A 22,680-nucleotide genomic window follows, 5' to 3' on the forward strand; every position below is an offset into this window, starting at 1 on the left:
TTCCGAGCAGATTACTTGTCCACTTCACACAAACCAGCTCCTCCGTCAGATTGCTCCATAGAACTTCTTTACAAAACCACTTCTTGGCATCATAATTGGTGGAATTTTACGGTTTGGTTGTATTTTTATTCAACTCTTTTTCATTCTGAGCAGTATGTGGTGAGTATTGCATCTTCATAATCTTTAAAGTGTTAGTTTTTAGTAAATTAACATTCCTATATTTTAAGGAGGTTAAATTCCGGCATGATAATACTTCATTTACCTCCACTTTATCCAGTAAATAGCAATCTGACCTAGGAGAATTTCCTAGATAACTGAGACTTAATTCATGACTTTAAAAAAATTTATTTTTCATTTTTGTGTGTACACAGTAGGTGTATATATTTATGGAGCACATGGGATGTTTTGATATAGGCATGCGGTGCATAATAATCACACCATGGAGAGCAGGGTATCCATCCCCTCAAGCATTTATCCTTTGTGTTACAAACAACACAAGTATACTCTTTAGTTATTTTTAAATGTACAATTAAATTATCATTGATTATAGTCACCCTATTGAATCCACAATTTTTAAAAGGTACCTTTTGATGGAAATATTTTTAAAATTTACTTTTTGGGGCTGGGTGTGGTGGCACAGGCCTATAATCACAGCACTTTGGGAGGCTGAAGCAGGTGGATCACTTCAGATCAGGAGTTTGAGAGTAGCCTTGCCAACATGGTGAAACCCCATCTCTACTAAAAATACGAACATTGCCTGGACGTGGTGGTGAATGACTGTAATCCCAGCTACTTGGGAGGCTGAGGCATGAGAATCGCTTGAACCCAGGAGGTGGAGGTTGCAGTGAGCTGAGATTGTGCCACTGCACTTCAGCTTGGGTGACAGAGCAAGACCCCATCTCAAAACAAAAAAAAAGAAACAAGCTGCAAAATAGATTATAGTAACCATATTTTCCAGATGTCGTTTTAAAATGAAAACTAAAAGGTTCTTTAGACAATTAAATTTTATTTCAGTGAAAAGCAATGTGCTTGTTTTTTTATTTTGTTTTTGTTTTTATTTTTTTGAGACAGGGTCTCACTCTGTTACCCAGGCTGGAGCGCAGTGGTGCGATGTCAGTTCACTGCAACCTCCACTTGCCTCCTGGGTTCAAGCAATTCTCATGTCTCAGCCTCTTGAGTAGCTGGGACTACAAGTGTGCACCACCATGCCCAGCTAATTTTTGTATTTTTAGTAGAGATGGGGTTTCAATATGTTGGCCAGGCTGGTGTTGAAGCAATGTGTTATTATCTATAGAGATGCTTCTCTTCAACCCTCATCCCTCATTCTCATACACTGGTATATATTTTACATGAGATTTTATATATACATATATAATTGCATTTTAGGTTCTGGGGTACATGTAAAGAATATGCAGGATTGTTGCATAGGTACATACATGGCAATGCAGTTTGCTGCCTCCATCCCCATCTTTCAATTTTGACGATAGGGTGTCAATTTTAGATCTTTCCTTGCTTCTCATGTGGGCATTTATTGCTATAAATTTTCCTCTAAACACTGCTTTAAATGTGTCCCAGAGATTATGCTATGTGGTGTCTTTGTTCTCGTTGATTTCGAAGAACATCTTCATTTCTGCCTTCATTTCATTGTTTATCCAGTCAACATTCAAGAGAAAGTTATTCAGTTTCCATGATGCTGTGCAGTTCTGAGTTTCTGAATTCTGAGTTCTAATTTGATTGCACTGTGGTCTGAGAGACTGTTTGTTATGATTTCCATTCTTTTGCATTTGCTGAGGAGTGATTTACTTCCGATTATGTGGTCAATTTTAGAGTAGGTGTGATGTGGTGCTGAGAAGAATGTACATTCTGTAGATTTGGGGTGGAGAGTTCTGTAAATGTCTATTAGGTTTGCTTGGTCCAGGTCTGAGTTCAAGTCTTGGATATCCTTGTTAATTTTCTGTCTCGTTGACCTGTCTAATATTGACAGTGGAGTGTTCAAGTCTCCAACTATTATTGTGTGGGAGTCTAAGTCTCTTGTAGGTCATTAAGAACTTGCTTTATGTATCCAGGAGCTCCTGTATTGGGTGCATACATATTTAGGATCATTAGCTCTTCTTGTTGCATTGATCCTTTTACCATTATGTAATGCCCTTCTTTGCCTCTTTTGATTTTTGTTGGTTTAAAGTCTATCTTATCAGAGACTAGGATTGCAACTCCTGCTTTTCTTTGCTCTCCATTTGCTTGGTAGATCTTCCTCCATCCCTTTATTTTGAGCTTATGTATATCCCTGCATGTGAGATGGGTTTCCTGGATACAGCACACCAATGGGTTTTGGCTTTTTATCCAATTTGCCAGTCTGTGTCTTTTGATTGGGGCATTTAGCCCATTTACATTTAAGGGTAATATTGTTATGTGTGAATTTGATCCTGCCATTTTGATGCTAGCTGGTTGTTTTGCCCATTAGTTGATGCAGTTTCTTCATTGTGTCTATGCTGTTTACCATTTGGTATATTTTGGAATGGCTGGTACTGGTTGTTCCTTTCTGTATTTAGTGCTTCTTTCAGGAACTCTTGTAAAGCAGGCCTGGTGGTGACGAAATCTCTGAGCAATTGCTTGTTCATAAAGGATTTTATTTCTCCTTCACTTATGTAGCTTAGTTTGACTGGATATGAAACTGTAGGTTGAAAGTTCCTTTCTTTAAGGGTGTTGAATATTGGCCCCCACTCTCTTCTGGCTTGTAGGGTTTCTGCTGAGAGATGTGCTGTGAGTCTGATGGGCTTCCCTTTGTGGGTAACCCGACCTTTCTCTCTGGCTGCCCTTAGCATTTTTCCCTTCATTTCAACCCTGGTGAATCTGACAATTATGTGCCTTGGGGTTGCTCTTCTTGAGGAGTATCTTTGTGGTGTTCTCCATATTTCCTGGACTTGAATGTTGGCCTGCCTTGCTAGGTTGGGGGAAGTTCTCCTGGATAATATCCTGAAGAGTGTTTTCCAGCCTGGATTCATTCTCTCCATCACATTCAGGTACACCTATCATACGTAGATTAGGTCTTTTCACATAACCCCATATTTCTTGGAGGCTTTGTTCATTCCTTTTTACTCTTTTTTCTCTAATCTTGCCTTCTTATTTTATTTCATTGAGTTGATCTTCAATCTCTGATATCCTTTCTTGTGCCTGGTCAATTCGGCTACTGAAACTTGTGTATGCTTTGCGAAGTTCTCGTGTTGTTTTTCAGCTCCATCAATTCATTTGTATTCCTCTCTCAGCTGTTCATTCTCATTAGCATTTCATCTTTTTTGCACTGGTTTCTTCTCATCCTTGTGGATTTATCTACCTGTGGTCTTTGTGGTTGGAGACTTTCAGATGGTGTCTGTGAGTGGATGTCCTTTTTGTTGCTGATGAAGTTATTTCTTTCTGTTTTTCAGTTTTCCTTCTAACACTCAGGCCCCCCTGCTGTAGGACTTCTGGAGGTCCACTCCAGACCCTGCTTGCCTGGGGATCACCTGCAGTGGCTGCAGAAGAGTAAGGGTTGCCAGCTAATTTCTTCTTCTGTTATCTTTGTCCCAGAAGGATACCCGCCAGATGTCAGCCTGAGCTCTCCTTTATGAGGTGTCTCTTTGGTTATACAGGGGTCGGGGAGCTGCTTGAGGAGACAGTCTGTCCCTTATAAGTGTTCAAGTGCTAAGCTGTGAGCTCCATTGTTCCATTCAGAGCTGCTGGGCAGGTATGTTTAAGTCTGCTGCAGTTGAACTCATAGCCACCTTTTTTCCCGGGTGCTCTGTCCTGGGAAGGTGGGGCTTTATTTATAAGTTCCTGTCATTCTGATGCCTTTTTTCAGAGATGCTCTGCCCAGTGAGGAGGTAGCCTAGTGACAGTCTGCCAGCAGAGGCATTGCTGAGCTGCCGTGGGCTCTGCCCAGCTGCTGTGTGAACTTCCTTGCAGTTTTGTTTATAGGGGTATAGTTAGAACTGCCTCAGTAATGGCGGTCTGCCTCAGTAATGGCGGACTGCCTCAGTAATGGCAGACTGCCCCAGTAGTGGCAGACTGCCTCGGTAGTGGTGGACTGCCTCGGTAATGGCGGATGCCCTTCCCCCCACAGAGCTGGACCATCCCAGGTCCAGCTGCGCTTGCTGTGAAACTCTCAATCCAGAGCATTTCAGATTGCTGGTCTTTGTGGGGATGGGACCCACTGAACCAGATCACCTGGCTCCCTGTTTCAGCCCCCTTTTTTTGAGTTGAATGGGCGACTCCATCTCCCAGGTGTTCCAGTCGCCAGTTGAAACTGCACCCGGGTTTGTGTGAGTTTTTGTGCAGAGACCTGTTGCACTGGCTGAAACAGCCGCGCTGGAGACTCGTGGTGCTTTTCTGCCCAGGAATCTCCTGGTCTGTGGGCAGTAAAAATTCGTTTGGAAATGCAGTGATCACTCACCTTCTGCGTTTTCACTGGGAACTGCAATCCAAAGCTGTTCCTATTCAGCCATCTTGGATCACCAAGTAGTCAGAATGTGTCAATAGTTTTCAGAAAATTTTCTTTTTGCTGCTCTCTGTTGAACTCCACCTCCCATTTTGCCTTTTCTGATGTCTCCCCTGCAATCTATGCTATATCTTTGAACAGTTTTTTGGCTGTGTGGCCTCATTGAGTCTTTTTGGTATCCTACACCTTTTTCCTATATGTGGAATAGACTAACTTCAAATCTATAAACTGAATAGCCCCATTTCTTGGACTACATATTGATTTTCTTCTCCCATTTTATAACCCTATCACTTTCCTAAGTAGGCTGATGTCGGCCTTTCTACAATATGTCCTTTTAATTTGGGCCGTCAGAGGTAAAAGGAAATAGCAACAATTGATAATGTAGGAAATGCATTAGTGTCTTTGAAAGTGTTACTGTCCCTTACTTAATTTTTTAAAATATCTTTTAGTCCAAAATGATTATTGTTCGTAGTTTTCTCCAGTGGGACTTTTTGTATTTCATGTGTAACATATACACTGAAGCATTATTTCAGCCATGGCTCAGTGGCCAAAAGTAGTATTTTAAAAGTTTACAGTATTTTATTTTTTTAAAAAGCAGTATTTTAAAAGTTTACCTACTATGCACGGTGACTCACGCCTGTAATCCCAGCACTTTAGGAGGCGGAGGCGGGTGGATCATCTGAGGTCAGAGTTCGAGACCAGCCTGACCAACATGGAGAAACTCCATCTCTACTAAAAATACAAAATTAGCAGGGCATGTTGGCACATGCCTGTAATCCCAGCTACTCAGGAGGCTGAGGCAGGAGAATCGTTTGAACCCAGGAGGCAGAGGTTGCGGTAAGCCAAGGTTGCGCGATTGCACTCCAGCCTGGTCAACAGGAGTGAAAACATCTCAAAAACAAAACAAAAAAAAGTTTACCTTTTCCTTGTTTCCAAAATATGCACCAAAAAATGTTAGTGGTACTGAAATTCCAAACCAAATTGTAAAGATATCTAGCAGAGTAGCAAAGGAGATGGTAGCTGATGACCCTTCCATCCAGAGAATTTCATTCACAATGAAGAGGTCAGCAAAGACAATTCTGACAGGGGGTAGGGCCAGGCGCGGTGGCTCACGCCTATAATCCCAGCACTTTGGGAGTCCGAGGCGGGGGGATCACAAGGTCAAGAGATCGAGACCATCCTGGTCAACATGGTGAAACCCCGTCTCTACTAAAAATACAAAAAATTAGCTGGGCATGGTGGCACGCACCTGTAGTCCCAGCTACTCGGGAGGCTGAGGCAGGAGAATTGCTTGAACCCAGGAGGCGGAGGTTTCGGTAAGCCAAGATCACGCCATTGCACTCCAACCGGCATAACAAGAGTGAAACTCTGTCTCAAAAAAAAAAAAAAAGAAAAGGAAAGAAAACAGGAGGTAGGGAAAGATTTGTTAAAGGGCACAAAATTACCACTAAATAAGAAAAATAAGTTCTAGCATTCTATATATAACACTGTAGGATGACAACAATTAATAATAATATGGTATACAGTTTCAGATAGCTAGCTAGAAGGAAGATATTGAACGTTCTCAACACAAAGAAATAATAAATTTTGAGATGATGATATGCTAATTACCCTGATTTGATCACTATATATTATATGCATTGAAACATCACTATGTACCCCAAGAATATGTACAATTATTGTATGTCCATTTAAATTAAAATTTTAAAAATGTGTACAACAGCCGGGCATGGTGACTCATGCCTGTAATCCCAGCACTTTGGGAGGCCGAGGTGGGTGGATCACAAGATCAGGAGTTTGAGACTAGCCTGGCCAATATGGTGAAACCCCATCTCCAATAAAAATACAAAAATTAGTCGGGCATGGTGGCATATGCCTGTAGTCCCAGCTACTCGGGATGCTGAGGTGGGAGAATTGCTTGAACTTAGGAGGCAGAGGTTGCAGTAAGGCAAGATCTCACCACTGCACTCCAGCCTGGGTAACATAATGAGACTCAGTCTCAAAAAAAAAAAAAATGTGTACAACAAAAGAAAACAATATACTTTCAGGAAAATGTTATAAACATAACTTTTCTTTTCTTTTCTTTTTTTTCAAAGATAGGGTTTTACTATATTGGTCAGCTGGTCTTGAACTCCTAACCTCAGGTGATCCACCCACCTCAGCCTCCCAAAGTGCTGGGATTACAGGCGTGAGCCACCGCGCCCGGCTCAAACATAACTTTTCTTGAAGCAGTATCTTGCTCTGTCGCCCAGGCTGGAGAGCAGCAGCACAATCATAGCTTACTTGTAGCTTCAACCTCCTGGACTCAAGCAATCATTCCACCAAAGCCTCCTGAGCAGCTAGGACTATAGGTGTGTGCCACCAGGACTGGCTAACTTTTTTGCAGAGAGAAAGTCTCACTACTTTGCCCAGGCTATTCTCAAATTCCTGGGCTGAAGTGATCCTCCTGTCTCAGCCTCCCAAAACACTGGATACATCACCAGGCAAGCCTAGCTGCTGTGTCCCTACTTGTCTGGTACACCAGGCAAGTTTGACCAAAGCTACAAGTGGGGATGGGTGTGGATATGGATATGAGTGTTTCGGAAAGCCTAAAAGATGAGGTTGAAACAGTAGACAGAGGTTAGACTGTGGAAGGCTTTGATTTTCTCCTTTTGGCATTAGGAAGCAACAGAAGAGTTTTACAATCAAAACTGTGATACACCGTGCAGTTGTTTGGGAAGAGGAATCCACAATATTGTGGAAAACAGACCTGAGGGATGAGACGATAGAGGAAAGGAGCCCAGACAGGAAGTGGTAAGAAGTTATATAATGTGATGATAGTTAAAATGAAAAGAGATGGATATAAAAGACATGAAGAGTTAAGAATACTCATGCAACAAATGTGCACATGTACCCCCGAATATAAAATAAAATAATTGGAAAAAAAGAGAATTAAGAGACTTTTGCTTAAAGATGGCAGATTTAACTCACACATTTAGCTCTGCTCCTTCCTCAAAACCCTGATAAAATTACAATGAAGGAATTCTAAAAGGACATAAAAACACAAAGTAGAAGAATAGAGGAGAGAAGATATTAGCAACAAATTCTGGAAACTGGATAGCAACTGAACAAATACTAACTGAATTAGCAGAAGTAAGAAATCTGCATCCCAAGTCATCAGTAGGGAAAGCTGAAATGCAAGTCCATTTATACCAAAGAATTCCAAAAGGGCTCAGGAATTTGTAGTACCACGTACCCCTGTAAGTAGGCATGAAGGAGAGGTAATAACCAGGAGGACTGCTTGAAAGTCAGCCTAAGAAGCTGACTTGCAGATCCCTTGCCCTATTCTGCCGGGCCAAATAACTTCCCTTCCACAACACCAACAGAATACTGGAGGTCTGTTGAAAATCCTTGAAGTTCAGAAGGAAAGTTTTAAAAAGAAAATCTATCATTGACATCCTCGGAGAGATTAGAGGCAATATTGCGACCATAAAACAAGAAAAAGAAATTTTAAGGACTATTGAGGAAACAAAAGAGCTCTTGGGAATTAAAAATATGACAAGAGGAATTAAAACCTCAATAAAAGGGTTGCAAGATAGAGGTGATTAAAATGTCTTAGAAAGCAGCATTTTAGAAAAATGGAAAACAGACAAAAAATTATGGGAAAATTAGATGAACAACCCAGACATCTGAAAAATAGGAGTTGTCAAAGGGGACAGGGTTCCTTATTAATGTCTTTTAGGGATATTAAGAACTTTGCTCAAGGTCAAACCACTAAAAGAGGCAGAGCTGGGATTCTAAGTCAGGTGTGTCTGATTTTTTAAGTGCAAGCTTTTTCTCATTCCACTATGCTATAATAAAGCCTCTACGAAGAGGCCTCTGTGATGATAACTCTAGACTGTTAATGTATGTGTAACAAATCTGTAACTGTCCTCCAACTTCATGTTTTTACATTCTAAATATTTCTTCCTGGGCACAGTAGCTCATGCCTATAATCCCAGAACTTAGGGAGCCAAGGTGGGCAGATCACATGAAACCAGGCGTTCAAGACCAGCCTGACCAACATGACAAAACCCCATCTCTACTAAAAATACAAAAATTAGCCAGCAGTGGTGGTGCATGCCTGTAATCCCAGCTACTTGGGAGGCTGAGGCTAGAGAATCACTTGAACCCCGGAGGCAGAGGTTGCAGTGAGTCGAGATTGTGGCACTGCACTCCAATCTGGGCAACAGAGAGAGACCCTGTCTCAAAAAAAAAAAAGCCTCTATGATGAGAAAATTATCCCTGAACCCACTCTAACAATTACATCTGTCTGTCTTCTCCCCTCCTGGACATTTTGTCAGAGATGAGACAGAGGGAATGTGTTAATAGCCACTCTATGATATTACCAGTTTAGCTTTGAGGTCAACTGTTCAGGGAATCTCTGGTTTAGCTCCTCAGTTATAAGTTCTCCCAATGTCCATTCCAAGTCTATCATTTTAATTCTGTCATCACATTTGCCATCTCTTCTCAATTTCTTATTTAGGATCATTGTTTTGGATGCTTTTTCATCTCTCATTACAAGTAATTTGGCCTTTACTCAATCAACTTCAGTTATTTCTTCTTTCATTTTACCATTTCTACTTCACCTTTCCCCCTTGTGTTTACAATTTCTTCTGTCTACTAACAACTTTTCAGTAGGTATAGCTATTCTGCTCTCTAAACACTCATACTTTGCTCCTGTTGGAGATACAGCTTCAACTTCTTTTAAACAAAACAAAACCTCTACCTTATGTCCCATCAGTTTCTGGCTCCTTAGTAAGGAAGCCTGGTTTTCCATGATTAAACTCCACTTCTCAAAATGTTTTTAATACCTTTCTGCTCTAATGAATTTGTTTAGCCACAATGTTCCCCTGCCAAATTTCCTAGCTTTTGAGAGATTCATTTCAGCTGTTATCATTCCTTGGCCAGAAAAATTACTTCTCACTTGACAAATCATAACCTCCCTTTTTATATATAAACTCAATTAACCTGTCTCAACAATTTCCCTTTTGAAAGTACACCCTAGAATGTTAATATGTATTTAACAAATCTATAACTGTCCTCCAATTTCATGTTTTTACATTCTAAATATTTCTTCCTATGTCAGTCTCTAATTATTTTAGACATTTTCATGGAATCTTAAACAGCAAAACTAGAAGAAAACTTAATAGGTCACTTGAGTCCATCTCCAACCTGAAACATTTATTCACACATTCATCAAACATTTATTGAGTACCAGTGTGTTAGGCCCTGGTGTCCAGAGATAAATAAAACAAAAATCTTTGCTCTAAAAAAAGCTTAATCTAGTGGGAGACAGATATAAATAAATAAATTACAATACAACATGGGAATTGCTATAGCAGAATGATGAACACGGAGCAGTAAGAACCCAGAAAAAAAGAGTGACCAGAAATGCTTTGTAACTCACAAAACAATTTCACATTACATTAGTTCATTTACTTCTCTAAATGTCTCTGTGATGCAGGCATTACAGGCAAGGAAATGGATAATCAGAAAGGTTATAGAGCATTCCCAAAGTCACTCACCTAATACTGAGTGCTGAAATTCAAACTTTCTTCTTCCTGTTTTAAAGTTTGGGTGCATACCCATCGAACTCTGCTGCCTCTTCCCTTCCCTACCTACCTCTTTGGGAGTTACGTGGAGGAAAAGGACATCGTTTCATAAACTTCATTGTCTTCACATTCTTTTAGGGAATATATATGTTCATTATTCTAATCGCTTCTCCATCTATAAGTTGGTACAAAAGTAATTGCGATTTTGCAGTTTAAAGGAATTGCAAAAACCACAATTACTTTTGCACCAACCTAATAAATCCAAAACCATTTATATGCTGTGATGCACTGAAATGCTCTTTCAATCTACCACATTTTGAGAAATAAGAATCCCACTGTCTTATGACTCTCTCTCCTATTCAACTGAGAAAGCCCATAAACCACTTACGGGAAGTCCATCCTTTGTATCATGCTTTGGTTTATTGCCTTAAAATTGCATTCAGATCTACTAACAGAACCAGGAAACTCAATTTGTTTTGCATTTTTTAATTATTCACATTATTCAATGATACAGTAAACATTTACTGAGCACTTACTGCATGTATAAGGCACTGAGTTACACACTGTGAAAAATACTGAGATGAAAAAGACATAGTATTCACCCTCGTGAGCTTTAAAATATAGAATGAGAGATAAAACATATCACAAATAACTACAATCTAAGGAAGACGGTGATAAGTGTTGTAATAGTGATAATCGACATTGCACAAGTTAAGAGCATGGAAGTGGTGGCATTTGAGAGTGAATAAAAAGTTATCATAAGGAAACTGGAAAGAAGAAATTACAAATAGGTTGGGCGCCGTGGCTCACGCCTGTAATCCCAGCACCTTGTGAGGCCAAAGCGGGTGGATCACTTGAGGTCAGAAATTTGATACCAGCCTGGTCAACATGGTGAAACCCCATCTCTACTAAAAGTACAAAAATTAGCCGGGTGTCATGGCGACCACCTGTAATCCCAGCTACATGGAAGGCTGAGGCATGAGAATTGTCTGAACCCAGGAGGTGGAGGTTGCAGTGAGCTGAGATCGCGCCACTGCACTCCAGCCTGGGTGACAGAGTGAGACTCTGTCTCGAAAACAAAACAAAAACTGAAACTACAAATAGATGGAACATCATGAGCAAAAGCATGATGGTAAAAGAAAATAGTAACTAATAACCACAGCTACCCTTTATGGAGTACTTATTCTGTGTTAGGCACTGTTCTAAATGCTTGACATACATTATCCCGCTTAATCCTTGGAGCAACCACACAAGGTAAATAATACCATTAACTGGAGCCCTGATACATTACTGATAGGGATGTAAATGGTGCAGCCAGGTTTGAAAACAGGATGAAACATAAAGTTACCATATGACCCAGTGATTTCACTCTTAGGTATACATGCGGTAGAATTGAAAGCATATGTTCACTCAAAACATTGTACGAAAATGTTTATAGCAGTATAATTCAAAATATCCAAAAGGTAAAAACAGCCCAGATGTCCATCAAACAAAAAGTGGTACATCCATACAAAGGAATATTATTCAATCATAAAAAGGAATGAAGTACTGATACATGATACAATATGAATGAACTGTGAAAACATTATCCTAAGTGAAAGAAGTTGGACACAAAATGTCACATACTTTATGATTCATTTATATTAAGTGCCTAGAATAGGCAAGTCCATAGATACAAGAAATAGATTAGTAAATTCACAGGCAAGGGAAAGGGAGAATGAGGAGTACCTGCTAATAAGAACAGGATTTCTTTTATTATTTTTATTTTAAGTTCCAGGGTACATGTGCAGGTTTGTTACATAGGTAAACGTGTCATTGTGGTTTGCTGCACCTAACAACCCATCACCTAGATATTAAACCCTGCATGAATTAGCTATTTATCCTAATGCTCTCCCTCCCCCAACCCAGCCCCCAACAGGCCCCAGTGTGTGTTGTTCCTTTCCCTGTGTCCATGTGTTCTCATGAACAGGGTTTCTTTTGAGGGTCAAGAAATGTTCTGGAATTAAGAGAGTGGTAACAGTTTCATAACTTTGTGATACTAAAAACCACTGAATTGTAGGCTTTAAAAGGGTGAATTTAGGGCTGGGAACAGTGGCTCACACCTGTAATACCAGCACTTTGGGAAGCTGAAGTGGGCAGACCATATGAGGTAAGGACTTCAAGACCAGCCTGACCAACATGGTGAGACCCCATCTCTACGAAAAATACAAAACTTAGGTGGGTGTGGTAGTGTGCACCTGTAATCTCAGCTACTCAGGAGGCTGACATGGGAGAATCGCTTGAACCCCAGAGGTGGAGGTTGCAGTGAGCTGGGATCATGCCATTGCACTCCAGCCTGGGTGATAGAGCAAGACTCCATTTTTAAAGAAAGGGGGGAAGTTAATTTTGTGATATGTGAATGATATACAAATGTTTTAGAAGAAAGAGTAAAGGGTAAGGGTAGAACCAAGAATGAATACGGTTTTCAGCCTATGTGACCAAAACAGTGGTGATAATATCAACAAAAATAAGAACTTTATGTGGGAGAACTTGTTTGATAAATAGAAATAAACAAATTCAGTTCTAAAGACATAGTACTTGAAAATGATCATGAAAATGAATGCCATCACTCAAGGAGAGAGCACGCAAAAATCAAGAAAAAAGGAAGAGGAAAGAGAAAGAAGGGGGAAGAAGAGAAGGAGAAAGAATGGCAGAGAGAGCAAAGAGAAGAACTAAGAGGCAAGGATATAACTAGGAAGAAGGTTCACATTTAGTGGTCAGGAGGATAACAGAAGGGAGTTAAGAGAAGAAAAAACGAAGTGGAAGAACTAGAAGAGTACAATGACAAGAATCATGAGAGAGAAATTTTCATAAAGATGAGTGTAGTTGGCCAGGCGTGGTGGCTCATGCCTATAATCCCAGCACTTTGGGAGGCCAAGGTAGGTGGATCACCTGAGGTCAGGAGTTCAAGACCAACCTTACCAACATGGTGAAATCCCATCTCTACTAAAAATGCAAAACTAGCTGGGTGTGGTAGCACATGCCTGTAATCCCAGCTACTCGGAGGCTGAGGCAGGAGAATTGCTTGAACCCAGGAGGCAGACGTTGCACTGAGCCAAGATCCCACCATTGTACTGCAGCCTGGGCAACGAGTGAAACTCTATCTAAAAAAAAAAAAAAAGAAATGAGTGAAGCTAATAGTCTGTCAAATGTTACAGACTGATCAAGGAGACTAGGGACGAATGCAATGAATTTGACAAGAAGAAAGGTCATCTGTCAACTTTCAGGAACGCTTTTCAAAAGAGAGATCCAAACTGCCAGCATTAAGAAGAATGGGTATAAAAATAAAGAGAGCTGTTTGGGAAAGAAAGAGAAATGGGACAGGAACATGAAAGGATGTACAAGGACAATAGCAAATAAACTGAAGTGTACCAAACCTGACACAAAAAGACGTTTGTCTAAGCATAATCTCTAATCAAAATAAAATACAAACAACCTAAACTATCTAACAACGCATAAAAAATAAACAATTGCACAAGTATAGAAGCATTGTCTGGTATCATGATTAAAAGAACAGACTCCCAAGCCAGATTACGTGCATTTGAATTCTTATTTCTTTATTTATTTATTTAAGACAAGGTCTCACTCTGTCACCCAGGCTGGAGTGCAGTGGCACAGTCTCAGTTCACTGAGACCTCCCCCTTCTGTGCTTAAGCAACTATCTTGCCTCCACCTCTCAAGTAGCTAGGACTACAGGAGAATACCAGCTAATTTTTTGTATTTTTTGTAAAGACAGTGTTTTGCCATGTTTCTCCAGCTGGTTTCAAACTTCTGGGCTCAGTCCCAGATCCACCTGCTTCAGCCTACCAAACTGCTGAGATTACAGGTGTGAGCCACCACGCCCCACCAAATTTGAATTCTGACTCTACCATTTACTAGCTGAGTGACCATGGGCAAGTTACTATACTACTCTGTGCCTTATTTCCTCATTTGCAAAATGGGATAATAACAATAATATCTACCTCATAGTGTTGATGGGAAGATTAAATGAGTTGATATTTGTGAAGCATTTAGAACAATATCTGGCATATAGTTAAGTACTATGTAAGGGTGAATTATTATTACCAATACAATAGAATACCTATGGTTGTTAAAAACGATATCAGAGAATTTCCAATGATTACCTAAAGTATTGAGACTTAACATTTAACAACACATTGTTAGGTAAGTAAAGCTGGAAAAATTGTATACATTATGTGATCATAATTTACATGCACAGAATAAAAGACTAAAAACACAACAGAAGGTCAACATGAGTTCACTCAAAAAGACGGGACTGTAGGGGATTATTTTAATCTTTATGCTTTTCTGTATCTCTAAATGTTGTACCACAACAATTTATTATTCTAGATGAGAAAAAATAAACATGAAAATAGAGCATGAAAAGCTGAAATGGCTGACTGAATACACATACCTTTAATCTTACTTTCTTCTGAAACCACAGGAAAATTATAAAAGTATTTTTTTAATCTGCACAGACAGGGAGAACAGGAGAGCAGATAGCAGGGGAAAAATACAAGCCACAAACTATTGCAGGCAGTGGAGAAAGCTGAGAAGCAACCCAACTTACACTACAGAATCCACAAAAAGCTCAGAAACTGGCAGCAACAGGTATTTCTATGAGTAAAGTGGGATGGGGTGACTAATGGAAGAGAATTTTGTGAAAGCTTTTTGAGAAGTAGATTCATCTATCATCTCCCTCACTCTAACTATAGCAGATATCTGGAGGTTTATTCTCCGGGCTGGAGAACATCAGACATGATTAAGGGATCGGGTACTATATGCAGCTACATGGTACATGTCAAGACACTTGGTTCCTTTCCCCTAAACACCTCCCAGAATGCTGGCAGCCAGACATTAACCCTTTAGCCAGAAGATTAGGATTTCCAGGTTTTCTCTGGGAAAAGTTACTATCCCAAGGCTTAAGCCCTGAAGATACTGACAGAAGGGGGTCCACTAAAAATAGTGTGCCTAGATCAGAGTACAGTGAAGCTCCAAGTCTATAAGCTTCCCTACATACTCATGACATTCATTTAGTATTTTGTTCTTACACTTTTCATCACATGCACACATGTAACCAGCCATTGCCAGACCTTTGAGGAAATCCTGTAGCATGATAGAGATGAAAACAAAAAGGGAAAGTCAGCCTGAAGAAAATGATACTATTTATTGAAAAAAAATACATATAGTTAGTAACCTAAGAGAGGTGTAATATTATACTGCACTCATGGAACACTGACAAGATGCTTTTTAAAACGAACATTAAGAAAACAAGGCCAGTGCGGTGGCTCATGCCTGTAATCCCAGTACTTTGGGAAGCTGAGGTGGGCAGATCACTGGAGACCAAGACTTCAAGACCAGCCTGGGCAACATGGTGAGACCCTGTCTCTATTAAAAATACAAAAAAAATTAGCCAGGTATGGTGGCACAAGCCTGTAATCCCAGCTACTCCAGAGGCTGAGGCACAAGAATCTCTTGAACCCAGGAGGTGGAGGTTGCAGTGAGTGGAAACTGCACCATTGCACTCCACTTTGGGTAATGGGGCCAGACTCCTCTGTCTCAAACAAACAAACAAAAAGAGAAAACAAAAAAAAAGAGCTATAGGGTGCTGAAATCTAACAGTAATACGACAAAATTCAAAATCTAGAAATTAGAGCAAAAATACAGAGATAAGAATTACAAGAGAAAAAATGAGAAATTTAGAGGACAGTCCAGGAGTTCTCAACAAATACAGATGCTCCTTGATTTACAACTGTGTTACATCCCAGTAAACCCACTGTAAGTCAAAAATACTGTAAGTTGAAAATGCATCTAATACACCTAACCTAAACATCCTAGCTTAGACTAGCCTGGGCATTTTGTAGACATAACGGGATGCAAAAATACAAAACACAACATCCAAAAATGCTAGCCACACAGTGCACTGTAGAGTGTCTGTTGCTTGCCCTCATGTTGTGTATAATACAGCTTATTGCTAGCCCAGGAAAAGATCAAAATTCAAAACTTGAAGTTCAATTTCTACTGTAAGCATATTGCTTTCACACCATCATAAAATCAAAAAATCGCAAGTCAAACTATCATAAGTCAGGGACTATGTGTATTAGCAAACTGAATATAGCCATATATAAAAAGAATAAAAACCATGACCAGCTTACTCAGAGCATTTTACTTGTATTTATATTATATTACATAACCTCACGTACCACTTCTTGTAATATTAACTTTAGAGTTTTCTTGTAAATTTAATGATAACAAGCATTGAAATTAATCATGACTGGTCAAAAATAGAAATCAAATCAATGTAATTCACCATATTAATAAACTAAAAAAAAAATATGGTCATCTCAACAAATGCAGAAAAAGCATCTGACAAAATCCAAAATCTATTACTTATAAAGTTCTCAGCAAAGGAAGAATAGAAAGAAACATCCTCAACCTGACAGAGTTTATATATGAAAAACCCTCAGCTAACATACCTAGTCATAAAAGACTAGATGCTTTCTCTCCGAGATCAGGAACAAAGCAAAGATATCCATTCTTACCATTTTTCAATATCATATTGGAAGTCTAGCCAGTGCTATAAGGCAACATCAACAAAAAAAGCATCCAGGTTGGAAAGGAAGAAATACAAGTCTCCATTCACAGCTGACATAATTGCCCACACAGAAAATCACAAACACTACAGCAAAGCTTCTAGAACAAATCAGTGAGTTTAGCAAGGTGAGAGGATACAAGGGCAATATATTGAAATCAATTATATTTCTATATGCCTGCAATGAATAACTGGAATTCATTTTGTATACTACTACTTATAGCACCAAAAAAAGAAAAGAATGGAAAGGAAGAAAAAAATATGTAGGCATAAATCTAACAAAATACGTGCTGGAACTACAAAATGCTGATGAAAGACACTAAAGAGGACCTAAATAAATGGAGAGAAATACTGTATTCATCGATTGGAAGACTTCATATTATGAAGCTATCAACGGTCTACAAATTGATCTATAGATTCAATGCAATCATAATCAAAATCCCAGCAGGACTTTTTGTACATATTAACAAGCAGATGCTAAAATTTATGTGGAAAGAAAAATAAACAAGAATGGCCAAAACAATCTTAAAGAAAGAGCAATAGTTAGAGGACTCACACCACCTCATTTCAAATTTTGTTACAAAAATACAGTAATCAGTCTGGGCACAGTGGCTCACACCTATTATCCCAGCCCTTTGAGAGGCCGAGGCAGGTGGATCACTTGAGGTCAGGAGTTCGAGACCAGCCTGGCCAACATGGTGAAACCCCATCTCTAATAAAAATACAAAAATTAGCCAGCCGTGGTAGCAGGTGCCTGTAATCCCAGCTACTCTGGAGGAGGAAGGAGAATCACTTGAATTTGGGAGGCGGAGGTTGCAGTGAGCTGAGATCATAACACTGCACTCCAGCTGTGTGAGAGACCGAGACTCTGTCTCAAAAAAAAATTCAGTGATCAAGACAGTATGATGTTTGTGAGATGATAGACACATAGATCAATGCAACAGAACAGAGTCCAGAAACTGGCCCAACATATATGGGCAATTGATTTTGACAATGGTGCAAAGGTAATTCAATGGAGGAAGAACAGTCTTTTCTACAATTAGTACTGAAACCATAGGGCATCCATAAACAAAATAATAAAAAATATCTTCTAGCCACAACTCACATAAACCCAAAAATTAAGTCAAAATGGATCACAGGACTAGACATAAAACATAAAACTATGCATCTTTTACAAGAAAACAAAAGAAAAGTTTGTGATCTTGAATTAGGCAAAGAGTTTTTAAATACAATACAAAAAGCATATCTATAAATGAAAAAATTGATAAATAGGACTCATCAAGTTAAGTCCTTTCATTCTGCAAAAGACCCTTTTAAGATATTAAGAAGATAAGCACTGAGAAAATATTCGCAAATCACGTATCTCACAAAGGACTTGTGTTCCGAATACATAAAGAACTCTCAAAACTCAACAATAAGAAAACAAACTACCCAATTAAAAAACAAGCAAAAGATCTGAACAGACACTTGGCCAAAGAAGAGACATGGATAGCAAATAAAAACATGCAAAGATCTTAAACAACATTAGTCATTACAGAAATACAAATTCAAACCACAATGAAATACCAGTACACACCTATTAGAATGAGTAAAAGAAAAAAAACTGACAATATCAAGTGCTGACAATGATGTGAAAAAAACTAGCATTCTCATACATTGCTGGTAGAAATGTAAAATGGTAACAACCATTTTGAAAAACAATTGGGCAGTTTCTTTCTTTCTTTTTTTTTGTCACCCAGGCTGGAGTGCAGTGGCACAATCTCAGTTCACTGCAACCTCCGCCTGTTGGATTCAAGTGATTCTCCTGCCTCAGCCTCCCAATTAGCTAGGATTACAGGCATGAGCCACCACCACACTCAGCTAATTTTCGTATTTTTAGTAGAGATGGCCAGGCTGGTTGCAAACTCCCGACCTCAGGTGATCCACCCACTTTGGCCTCTCAAAGTCCTGGGATTACAGGCATGAGCCAAAACCCTCAGCCTGGGCAGTTTCTTATAAAGTAAGACATACTTTTCATATGACCTAGCAATTCCACTCCTAAGTATTTACCCAAGAGAAATGAAAACATGTTCACATAACAACCTTTTTAATGAACGTTTTACAGCAGTTATGGCAACACTTATTCATAACCACCAAAAACTGGAATAACCTAAATGTTCTTCATCTGGTGAATACATAAACTATGGCACATCCCATACAATGGAATACTACTCAGTAATAAAAAGTAAGAAGTGAAATAAGCCAGATCCAAAGGGCTCTATATGACTCACTCTATGGCTTATTTATATGACATACTAAAAAAGGCAAAACTCCAGGGGTGGAGAACAGATCCATAGCTGCTAGGGTTTCATGTGGGGGAAGGGGTTGACTACAAAGGGATAGCATAACGGAAGTTTTAGACTGATGGAATCTTTCTGCATCTAGATTCTGGTGGTGCTTACATGACTCTATGCATTTGTCAAAACTCAAAGCATTGTATACCAAAAAGCGTGAATTTTTGAAATAAATATATATATTTAAATAGCATGTCTGTGTGTGGTTCTTTGCATTATGTGAAAACTGCAACATTGTCTCAGGAATAAAATATATAATCACTTTTTAATTTACAAAAAAAAATAATAAAAAGCCTAAGTGGTGGGCCCAAGTGGTAGAAAGGGAAGCTCTGAAAATATTTATAAGCAGAAGAAAAGAGCCTCAGTGGAGAGATAAGGTAGATATGCAAGAAAGGAGCAGTAATGAATTGAACAAGGCTGTGAAAGAAATGGAAGGGAATAGAATCGAGCACAAAAGTGGCCAAGTTCTAAGTATCTTTCAAATCATGAATTAAGCATCATTACCTCCACAAAGCCTTCCCAGGAGCCCCAAAGTGGAAATTCCCTTTGCCTCCTCTGAAACTCCACATCGCTTTAAACATACTGTCTGATAAACTCTTCATAATTACTATGAGATAGGATTATTCCTATTTTACATGTCTTATCTCCTGCTCCTTCCCCAACAACTCACTAGATTATAAATTATTTGAAAGCAAAGCTTCAGGGGCAATTTATATTTCTTTCCTCCAAAGTGCCTTGCATTATGCTTTAAATATAGTAAAACTGAAACCAAAACAAAACCCCAAAAACCACAATAAGTATGTTGAGTAAACAATGCAGAGAGTAGTAGATGGTTTACTGATTGATTCTTGCATGTGATATCCCTTGTATTACAATCCAGTATAATGACTTTGCACAATGGCACTTTTGTTGTCAAACATATTCAGTTATGGATTCATCTGAGTCTTAAATTTGAAGCAAAAAATGTTTGAAAAATTGTCAAGGACATCAGTTACTTACATAAGTATAATTAAAAATTCACCTCAGGAAAGACCACCCATTCTAATTCCCTTGAAAAGTTACAGAAAAAGCAGATGGCTCTACAAGATTGGGGGTGGGGGTACATTAGGCTCATTTTAAGTAAGCCGAAAATTCTGGCCAGGCATGATGACCTCACGCCTGTAATCCCAGTACTTTGGAAGGCCAAGGCATGAGGAGCACTTGAGGCCTTGAGGCTTGATTCGAGACCAGCCTGGGCAACACTGCAAGATCCTGTCTCTACAAAAACTTAAAAAATGAGCCAGGCATGGTGGTGCACGCCTGTGGCCCTAGCTACTTGAAAGGTTGAGGTGAGAGGATCTCTTGAGCCCAGGTAGTAGAGGCTACAATGAGCATGATTGGGCCACTGCTCTCCAGCCTGGGTGACAGTGAGAACCTGTCCCAAAAAAAAAAAAAATCTGAGGTACATGTATTTAATGTGCAACTTTGTAATGCTCAGTTTTATCAATGACCTTTCTTTCCTTTCTGTACATATGCTAACTCATCTTTGAATGATCTTATTTCTTTCCCTGGAGTTTAGGGGAAAGAAACCATATGTAGACAAAATACCATCAGTCTATTGAATGTATCACTGAATTGCATCATTGACGGTGTTATACTCAGTTACAGAGCATTATGACTTCATCTACTCTCATTTTGTCACTAATCAGTATATCATGTCCAGGTAACTGAATTTACTCTGTAAAACTTACAGTGTAGGACCTCTTTTCCTATTATGATACACTTCCAGCATCAAGGACATGGAAATTTTGTTACAAATAGTAAGTACCACATAACAATTAAGATATAATTCATTGGCCGGGTGCAGTGGCTCATGCCTGTAATCTCAACACTTTGGGAGGCCGAGGCAGACGGATCACCTGAGGTCGGGAGTTCGAGACCAGCCTGACCAACATGGAGAAACCTCGTCTCTACCAAAAAGTTAAAAAAAAAAATCAGCCAGGTGCGGTGGTGCATGCCTGTAATCCCAGCTACTCAAGAGGCTGAGACAGGAGAATCGGTTGAACCTCGGACGCAGAGGTTGCAGTGAGCCAAGATTGCACCATTGCACTCCAGCCTGGGCAACAAAAGTGAAACGCTGTCTCAAAAAAAGAAAAGATATAATTTATTAATACTTCCCTAAAAACAAAATAAAACAAAACAAAAAGACTGTCCTTCAGAACATATCAAGGAGATAATTTTTTCTTGTTATGAATGAATGAAACATGCTATGGACTGAATTGTGCACATCCCACCCCCCAAATTCATATGTTGAAGCCCTAACCTCCAATGTAATGATAATTAGAGATGGGCTTTTCAGACCTAAGTAGGTTCCTATGATGGGATAGTGTCCTTATAATTAGAGATGGCTCTCTCTCTCTCTCTGTCTCTCTCTATCTCCCCCCAATCCTCCGCTCTTGCCACGTGAGGACACAGGGATAAAGGCAGCCATCTGCAAGCCAGGAAGAGGGCTCTGACCAGATGACAACTATGCTAGCACCCTGTTTTTAAACCACTCCAGCTATGGTGTTTTGTTATGACAGTCCAAGCTGACTAAGACAAAAACATATTAAGGAATTTGGAGATGAAACACTAAGCAATTCAGCACTTTATCAGTGAAGTATCGCAGGAAGAGAAGTGGATACAATGTAGGTGAGGGGACACTGAGTTACATAGAGCCTGGCCCTATTACTGACTTCATGTGAGACCCTGAACAAGTTGCTCCTTAGTTTGGCTACAGATTCTGCATCTATTTAATTAGGGGACTGGATAAGCTACTCTCACAGCCACTGCACAGCATCACTCCCACCCTCACTTTGACTATGACCGTACCTTGAAACCGCAGTCACTAACGATGCTGCAGTAACTAGGTGAGACAAGGAAGAAATAATCACTGAAGGCAGCGGTAAGGAGAATAACAAAGTGTCGTGCATAAACTGCAACTCTAGCATGACATAGAATGCAAAATGTATAACTGAGATAAACATTTATGAAATCTGCTTCAAAAACAAATATCAAAATTGAATACTAGCCGGGCGTGGTGGCTCATGCTTATAATCCCAGCACTTTAGGAGGCCGAGGCAGGTGGATCACCTGAGGTCAAGAGTTCGAGACCAGCCTGGCCAACATGGCAAAACCCCATCTCTACTAAAAATACAAAAGTTAGCCGGGTATGGTGGTGTGCACGTCCAGCTACTCGGGAGGCTGAGGTGGGAGGATCATTTGATACTGGGAGGTAGAGGCAGCAGATTGTGTCACTGCACTCCAGCCTGGGTGACAGAGTGAAACCCTGTCAAAAAAAAATTTGAATACTGAAGCACCATCATCATCTCTTCGTGCTAAAGCTTACGATGTACAAAAAAATTAAAAGAATGCAGATACAACAGAAAGGGAATGCTACGAATACAGAAAGCACAGTGGTCATTCAGGTCCTGCCTACTCTTTGTTACAGTATACTATGATTATTTTTTCCCAAGATGAAGTATAGGGAAGCATATAATTACACAGGGAAAAGAGAACATGCGATACTAACCCCGGACATAATAGTGCTGTCAGCAAAGCATTTGTCTTCCACTTAACACCTCTAAATGCTCAGGAAGTAAAAAAACAGAACAGTTACTTTAGCAACTTGATTTAGTCCACTTTAAAAACACT

At 39.6% G+C, this 22,680-nt stretch overlaps 1 pseudogene; it reads right to left on the reverse strand.

Annotated features, from left to right (window-relative positions):
• LOC135277715 (transmembrane 9 superfamily member 2-like) overlaps nucleotides 1–22,680 on the reverse strand; it is a 54,709-nt pseudogene that overhangs the window by 19,509 nt on the left and 12,520 nt on the right.

This window comes from Aotus nancymaae, unplaced genomic scaffold (genome assembly GCF_030222135.1).
Source record: "Aotus nancymaae isolate 86718 unplaced genomic scaffold, 86718_ANA_hifiasm-v0.15.2.pri h1tg000004l, whole genome shotgun sequence".
NCBI classification, from domain to species: Eukaryota; Metazoa; Chordata; class Mammalia; order Primates; family Aotidae; genus Aotus; species Aotus nancymaae.